The following is an 8,528-nucleotide window of genomic DNA, read 5'->3' on the forward strand; positions in this document are numbered from 1 at the left end:
CCCTAGGGTTTCAACCCTAGGCGCAGGGGGTGGGCCAAGGGGGGCGCACCAGCCCACTATGGGCTGGTTCCCCTCCCCACTTCAGCCCATGGGGCCCTTCGGGATTGGCGGCCCCACCCGATGGACCCCCGGGACCCTTCCGGTGGTCCCGGTACAATACCGGGTGACCCCGAAACTTTCCCGATGGCCGAAACAATACTTCCTATATATAATTCTTTACCTCCGGACCATTCCAAAACTCCTCGTGACGTCCGGGATCTCATCCGCGACTCCGAACAACATTCAGTTTACTGCATACTCATATTCATACAACCCTAGCGTCACCGAACCTTAAGTGTGTAGACCCTACGGGTTCGGGAGACACGTAGACATGACCGAGACGGCTCTCGGGCAATAACCAACAGCGGGATCTGGATACCCATGTTGGCTCCCACATGCTCCTCGATGATCTCATCAGATGAACCACGATGTCGAGGATTCAAACAATCCCGTATACAATTCCCTTTGTCAATCGGTATGTTACTTCCCCGAGATTCGATCGTCGGTATCCCAATACCTCGTTCAATCTCGTTACTGGCAAGTCACTTTACTCGTACCGTAATGCATGATCCCGTGACCAAACACTTGGTCACTTTGAGCTCATTATGATGATGCACTACCGAATGGTCCCAGTGATACCTCTCCGTAACACGGAGTGACAAATCCCAGTCTCGATCCGTGTCAACCAACAGACACTTTCGGAGATACCTGTAGTGCACCTTTATAGTCACCCAGGTACGTTGTGACGTTTGGTACACCCAAAGCACTCCTACGGTATCCGGGAGTTACACGATCTCATGGTCTAAGGAAGAGATACTTGACATTGGAAAAGCTCTAGCAAAACGAACTACACGATCTTGTGCTATGCTTAGGATTGGGTCTTGTCCATCACATCATTCTCCCAATGATGTCATCCCGTTATCATTGACATCCAATGTCCATAGTCAGGAAACCATGACTATCTATTAATCAACGAGCTAGTCAACCAGAGGCTCACTAGGGACATATTGTGGTCTATTTATTCACACGTGTATTACGATTTCCGGATAATACAATTATAGCATGAATAAAAGACAATTATCATGAACAAGGAAATATAATAATAACCGTTTTATTATTGCCTCTAGGGCATATTTCCAACAGTCTCCCACTTGCACTAGAGTCAATAATCTAGTTACATTGTGATGAATCGAACACCCATAGAGTTCTGGTGTTGATCATGTTTTGCCCGCGGAAGAGGTTTAGTCAACGGATCTGCGACATTCAGATCCGTATGCACTTTGCAAATTTCTATGTCTCCATCTTGAACATTTTCACGGATGGAGTTGAAGCGACGCTTGATGTGCCTGGTCTTCTTGTGAAACCTGGGCTGCTTGGCAAGTGCAATAGCTCCACTATTGTCACAGAAGAGTTTGATCGGCCCCGACGCATTGGGTATGACTCCTAGGTCGGTGATGAACTCCTTCACCCAAATTGCTTCATGCGCTACCTCCGAGGCTGCCATGTACTCCGCTTCACATGTAGATCCCACCACGACGCTCTGCTTGCAGCTGCACCAGCTTACTGCTCCACCATTCAACATATACACGTATCCGGTTTGTGACTTAGAGTCATCCAGATCTGTGTCGAAGCTAGCGTCGACGTAACCCTTTACGACGAGCTCTTCGTCACCTCCATAAACGAGAAACATGTCCTTTGTCCTTTTCAGGTACTTCAGGATATTCTTGACCGCTGTCCAGTGTTCCTTGCCGGGATTAATTTGGTACCTTCCTACCAAACTTACGGCAAGGTTTACATCTGGTCTGGTACACAGCATGTCATACATAATAGATCCTATGGCTGAGGCATAGGGGATGACGCTCATCTCTTCTCTATCTTTTGCCGTGGTCGGGCATTGAGCTGAGCTCAATCTCACACCTTGCAGGATAGGCAAGAACCCTTTCTTGGACTGATCCATTTTGAACTTCTTAAAAATCTTATCAAGGTATGTGCTTTGTGAAAGACCTATGAGGCGTCTCGATCTATCTCTATAGATCTTGATGCCTAATATATAAGCAGCTTCTCCAAGGTCCTTCATTGAAAAACTTTTATTCAAGTAGGCCTTAATGCTGTCCAAAAGTTCTATATCATTTCCCATCAAAAGTATGTCATCTACATATAATATGAGAAATGCTACAGAGCTCCCACTCACTTTCTTGTAAACGCAGGCTTCTCCATAAGTATGCATAAACCCAAACGCTTTGATCATCTCATCAAAGCGAATGTTCCAACTCCGAGATGCTTGCACCAGCCCATAAATGGATCGCTGGAGCTTGCATACCTTGTTAGCATTCTTAGGATCGACAAAACCTTCCGGCTGCATCATATACAGCTCTTCCTTAAGATAACCGTTAAGGAATGCCGTTTTGACGTCCATCTGCCATATCTCATAATCATAGTATGCGGCAATTGCTAACATGATTCGGACGGACTTAAGCTTTGCTACGGGAGAGAAAGTCTCATCGTAGTCAATCCCTTGAACTTGTCGATAACCCTTAGCGACAAGTCGAGCTTTATAGATGGTGACATTACCATCCGCGTCTGTCTTCTTCTTAAAGATCCATTTGTTTTCTATCGCTCGCCGATCATCGGGCAAGTCTGTCAAAGTCCATACTTTGTTTTCATACATGGATCCTATCTCGGATTGCATGGCTTCAAGCCATTTGTTGGAATCCGGGCCCGCCATCGCTTCTTCATAGTTCGAAGGTTCACCGTTGTCTAACAACATGATTTCCAGGACAGGGCTGCCATACCACTCTGGTGTGGAACGTGTCCTTGTGGATCTACGAAGTTCAGTAGCAACTTGATCCGAAGTACCTTGATCATCATCATTAATTTCCTCTCCAGTAGGTGTAGGCACCACAGGAACATTTTCCTAAGCTGCACTACTTACCGGTTCAAGAGGTAGTACTTCATCGAGTTCTACTTTCCTCCCACTTACTCCTTTCGGTAGAAACTCTTTTTCCAGAAAGGATCCGTTCTTGGCAACAAAGATCTTGCCTTCGGATCTAAGGTAGAAGGTATACCCAATGGTTTCCTTAGGGTATCCTATGAAGACGCATTTTTCCGACTTGGGTTCGTGCTTTTCAGGTTGAAGTTTCTTGACATAAGCATCGCATCCCCAAACTTTTAGAAACGACAGCTTAGGTTTCTTTCCAAACCATAATTCATACGGTGTCGTCTCAACGGATTTAGACGGTGCCCTATTTAAAGTGAATGTTGCTGTCTCTAGAGCGTATCCCCAAAATGATAGCGGTAAATCGGTAAGAGACATCATAGATCGCACCATATCCAATAGAGTGCGATTACGACGTTCGGACACACTGTTACGCTGAGGTGTTCCAGGCGGCGTGAGTTGTGAAACGAATCCACATTTCCTTAAGTGTGTACATAATTCGTGACTTAAATATTCTCCTCCACGATCTGATCGTAAGAACTTTATTTTTCAGTCACGTTGATTCTCTACCTCATTTTGAAATTCCTTGAACTTTTCAAAGGTCTCAGACTTGTGTTTCATCAAGTAGACATACCCATATCTACTTAAGTCGTCTGTGAGAGTGAGAACATAACGATATCTTCCGCGAGCTTCAACGCTCATTGGACCACACACATCGGTATGTATGATTTCCAATAAGTTCGTTGCTCGCTCCATTGTTCCGGAGAACGGAGTCTTGGTCATTTTTCCCATAAGGCATGGTTCGCATGTGTCAAATGATTCATAATCGAGAGACTCTAAAAGTCCATCAGAATGGAGCTTCTTCATGCGCTTGACACCAATGTGACCAAGGCGGCAGTGCCACAAGTATGTGGGACTATCGTTATCAACTTTACATCTTTTGGTATTCACACTATGAATATGTGTAATATTACGTTCGAGATTCATTAAGAATAAACCATTGACCATCGGAGCATGACCATAAAACATATCTCTCATATAAATAGAACAACCTTCTCGGATTTAAATGAGTAGCCATCTCGCATTAAACGAGATCCTGATACAATGTTCATGCTCAAACTTGGCACCAAATAACAATTATTGAGGTTTAAAACTAATCCCGTAGGTAAATGTAGAGGCAGCGTGCCGACGGTGATCACATCGACCTTGGAACCATTCCCGACGCGCATCGTCACCTCGTCCTTCGCCAGTCTCGTTTATTCCGCAGCTCCTGCTGTGAGTTACAAATATGAGCAACGGCATTGGTATCAAATACCCAGGAGTTACTACGAGTACTGGTAAGGTACACATCAATTACATGTATATCAAATATACCTTTAGTGTTGCCGGCCTTCTTGTCCGCTAAGTATTTGGGGCAGTTCCGCTTCCAGTGGCCCTTCCCCCTACAATAAAAGCACTCTGTCTTAGGCTTGGGTCCATTCTTTGACTTCTTCCCGGCAACTTGCTTACCGGGCGCGGCAACATCCTTGCCGTCCTTCTTGAAGTTCTTCTTACACTTGCCCTTCTTGAACTTAGTGGTTTTATTGACCATCAACACTTGATGTTCTTTCTTGATTTCAACCTCTGCTGACTTCAGCATTCAGAATACTTCAGGAATGGTCTTCACCATCCCCTGCATATTGTAGTTCATCACAAAGCTCTTGTAGCTTGGTGGGAGCCACTGAAGGATTCTGTCAATGACCGCCTCATCCAGGAGGTTTATGTCCAGCTGGGACAGGCGGTTGTGCAACCCAGACATTTTGAGTATGTGCTCACTGACAGAACTGTTTTCCTCCATCTTACAACTATAGAACTTGTCGGAGACTTCATATCTGTCGACCCGGGCATGAGCTTGGAAAACTGGTTTTAGCTCCTCGAACATCTCATATGCTCCGTGTTGCTCAAAACGCTTTTGGAGCCCCGGTTCTAAGCTGTAAAGCATGCCGCACTGAACGAGGGAGTAATCATCAGCATGAGACTGCCAAGCATTCATAATGTCTTGGTTCTCTGGGACGGGTGCATCACCTAGCGGTCCTTCTAGGACATATTGTTTCCTGGCAGCTATGAGGATGATCCTCAGGTTCCGGACCCAGTCCGTATAGTTGCTGCTATCATCTTTCAGCTTGGTTTTCTCTAGGAACGCGTTGAAGTTCATGTTGACATGAGCGTTGGCCATTTGATCTACAAGACATATTTGCAAAGGTTTTAGACTAAGTTCATGATAATTAAGTTCATCTAATCAAATTATTTTAATGAACTCCCACTCAGAATAGACATCCCTCTAGTCATCCAAGTGTTACACGATCCGAGTCGACTAGGCCGTGTCCGATCATCACGTGAGACGGACTAGTCATCGTCGGTGAACATCTTCATGTTGATCGTATCTTCCATACGACTCGTGTTCGACCTTTCGGTCTCCGTGTTCCGAGGCCATTTCTATACATGCTAGGCTCGCCAAGTTAACCCTAAGTGTTTTGCATGTGTAAAACTTTCTTACACCCATTGTATGTGAACGTAAGGATCTATCACACCCGATCATCACGTGGTGCTTCGAAACGAAGAACTTAGCAACGGTGCACAGTTAGGGGAGAACACTTCTTGATATTGTTGTAAGGGATCATCTTATTTACTACCGTCGTTCTAAGTAAACAATATGCATAAACATAATAAACATCACATGCAATTATATAGTAGTGACATGATATGGCCAATATCATATAGCTCCATTGATCTCCATCTTCGGGGCTCCATGATCATCTTGTCACCGGCATGACACCATGATCTCCATCATCATGATCTCCATCATCGTGTCTTCATGAAGTTGTCACGCCAACGACTACTTCTACTTCTATGGCTAACGCATTTAGCAATAAAGTAAAGTAATTTACATGGCGTTCTTCAATGACACGCAGGTCATACAAAAATAAAGACAACTCCTATGGCTCCTGCCGGTTGTCATACTCATCGACATGCAAGTTGTGATTCCTATTACAAGAACATGATCTCATACATCACAATATGTCATTCATCATTCATCACAACTTCTGGCCATATCACATCACAAAACACTTGCTGCAAAAACAAGTTAGACGTCCTCTAATTGTTGTTGCAAGTTTTACGTGGCTTCAATAGGGTTCTAGCAAGAACGTTTTCTTACCTACGTGAAAGCCACAACGTGATTTGTCAACTTCTATTTACCCTTCATAAGGACCCTTTTCATCGAATCTGCTCCAACTAAAGTGGGAGAGACAGACACCCGCCAGCCACCTTATGCAACTAGTGCATGTCAGTCGGTGGAACCGGTCTCACGTAAGCGTACGTGTAAGGTTGGTCCGGGCCGCTTCATCCCACAATACGGCTGAAGCAAGATAAGACTAGTGGCGGCAAGAAAGTTGACAAGATCTACGCCCACAACAAAATTGTGTTCTACTCGTGCAATAGATAACTACGCATAGACCTAGCTCATGATGCCACTGTTGGGGAACGTTGCAGAAAATTAAAAATTTTCCTACGGTTTCACCAAGATCCATCTATGAGTTCATCTAAGCAATGAGTCATGGGAGAGAGATTGCATCTACATACCACTTGTAGATCGCGTGCGGAAGCGTTCACTAGAACGTGGATGATGGAGTCATACTCGCCGTGATCCAAATCACCGATGACCGAGTGCCGAACGGACGGCACCTCCGCGTTCAACACACGTACGGAGCGGATGACGTCTCCACCTTCTTGATCCAGCAAGGGGGAAGGAGAGGTTGAGGAAAATGGCTCCAGCAGCAGCACGACGGCGTGGTGTTGGTGGAGAAGCAGCACTCCGGCAGGGCTTCGCCAAGCACGTGACGGAGGAGGAGAGGTGTAGCAGGGGAGAGGGAGGCACCAGAACTTCAGGGTGCGGCTGCCCCCTCCCCCCTCCCTTTATATAGGCCCCCAGGGGGGCGGCCCTTGGAGATCCCATCTCCCAAGGGGGGCGGCGGCCAAGGGGTTGGAGTGCCCCCCAAGGCAAGTGGGGCGCCCCCCCCCACCCTAGGGTTTCAACCCTAGGCGCAGGGGGTGGGCCAAGGGGGGCGCACCAGCCCACTATGGGCTGGTTCCCCTCCCCACTTCAGCCCATGGGGCCCTCCGGGATGGGTGGCCCACCCGGTGGACCCCCGGGACCCTTCCGGTAGTCCCGGTACAATACCGGGTGACCCCGAAACTTTCCCGATGGCCGAAACAATACTTCCTATATATAATTCTTTCCCTCCGGACCATTCCGGAACTCCTCGTGACATCCGGGATCTCATCCGGGACTCCGAACAACATTCCGTTTACTGCATACTCATATTCATACAACCCTAGCGTCACCGAACCTTAAGTGTGTAGACCCTACGGGTTCGGGAGACACGTAGACATGACCGAGACGGCTCTCGGGCAATAACCAACAGCGGGATCTGGATACCCATGTTCGCTCCCACATGCTCCTCGATGATCTCATCGGATGAACCACGATGTCGAGGATTCAAAAAATCCCGTATACAATTCCCTTTATCAATCGGTATGTTACTTGCCCGAGATTCGATCGTCGGTATCCCAATACCTCGTTCAATCTCGTTACCGGCAAGTCACTTTACTCGTACCGTAATGCATGATCCTGTGACCAAACACTTGGTCACTTTGAGCTCATTATGATGATGCAGTACCGAGTGGGCCCAGTGATACCTCTCCGTAACACGGAGTGACAAATCCCAGTCTCGATCCGTGTCAACCCAACAGACACTTTCGGAGATACTTGTAGTGCACGTTTATAGTCACCCAGTTACATTGTGACGTTTGGTACACCCAAAGCACTCCTACGGTATCCGGGAGTTACACGATCTCATGGTCTAAGGAAGAGATACTTGACATTGGAAAAGCTCTAGCAAAATGAACTACACGATCTTGTGCTATGCTTAGGATTGGGTCTTGTCCATCACATCATTCTCCTAATGATGTGATCCCGTTATCATTGACATCCAATGTCCAAAGTCCGGAAACCATGACTATCTATTGATCAACGAGCTAGTCAACTAGAGGCTCACTAGGGACATATTGTGGTCTATTTATTCACACGTGTATTACGATTTCCGGATAATACAATTATAGCATGAATAAAAGACAATTATCATGAACAAGGAAATATAATAATAACCCTTTTATTATTGCCTCTAGGGCATATTTCCAACAAATATATGCACGTAGTCCCTAACAACATTGAAAGCATTGTCTTTTAAACTGGGAATAAATGGAATGGGGTTCAAATCTGCAGGAATTGGCCGTCTCTACAGTTGGGATAGGTCTTCGGCCGGTGGACTTGATGTACTTTTTGCTGGAGTGTGATTTTTCTGTGGTACGGCTGGTGCTATGGCAAATGAAATCGGTATACCATTTGCTGTAGTGCAGGTCCTGTGTGGTGGGGCTAGTGGTGTGGTCAGTGAAGTATGGGTACAGTCTGCCGGAGTCGGTCCTATGTTTTGTGTCACTGTTTGTACAGCCAATA

The sequence above is a fragment of the Triticum dicoccoides genome, chromosome 1B (assembly GCF_002162155.2).
Source record: "Triticum dicoccoides isolate Atlit2015 ecotype Zavitan chromosome 1B, WEW_v2.0, whole genome shotgun sequence".
Classification (NCBI taxonomy): Eukaryota; Viridiplantae; Streptophyta; class Magnoliopsida; order Poales; family Poaceae; genus Triticum; species Triticum dicoccoides.